The sequence below is a fragment of the Quercus suber genome, unplaced genomic scaffold (assembly GCF_002906115.3).
Source record: "Quercus suber isolate HL8 unplaced genomic scaffold, Cork oak 2.0 scaffold_360, whole genome shotgun sequence".
Lineage (NCBI taxonomy): Eukaryota > Viridiplantae > Streptophyta > Magnoliopsida > Fagales > Fagaceae > Quercus > Quercus suber.
The window spans coordinates 190841-191178 of record NW_027069812.1 but is presented as its reverse complement, the minus strand read 5'-3'; positions in this window follow the sequence as shown (position 1 = coordinate 191178).

Here is a 338-nt window from a genome sequence, read left to right as displayed (position 1 = left end):
ATCTGGTTCGAGAACTTCAGGTAAGATTGGATTTAAATTTAGACACTTATGAAAAAACTGTCATGGAGTGCTAACTAATTCATATCATCTGGTCCGAGGACTTCGGGCATGATTAGATTTAAATTTAAACACTTACGAAAATCGGTAGTGGAGTGCTAACTAATCCATATCATCTGGTTCGAGGACTTCTTTAAGACTTGTTTTCATAAATAAAAGTGCGTAAGAAATCTAAAAAAGCATAAGAAATTAAACATAGCTCAAGTATTTTTCTCAAGTGATGCGTAGAAAAAGGCCATTTGCAAATTAGTGTCTTAGAATATATTCTTCTAATTTATGGC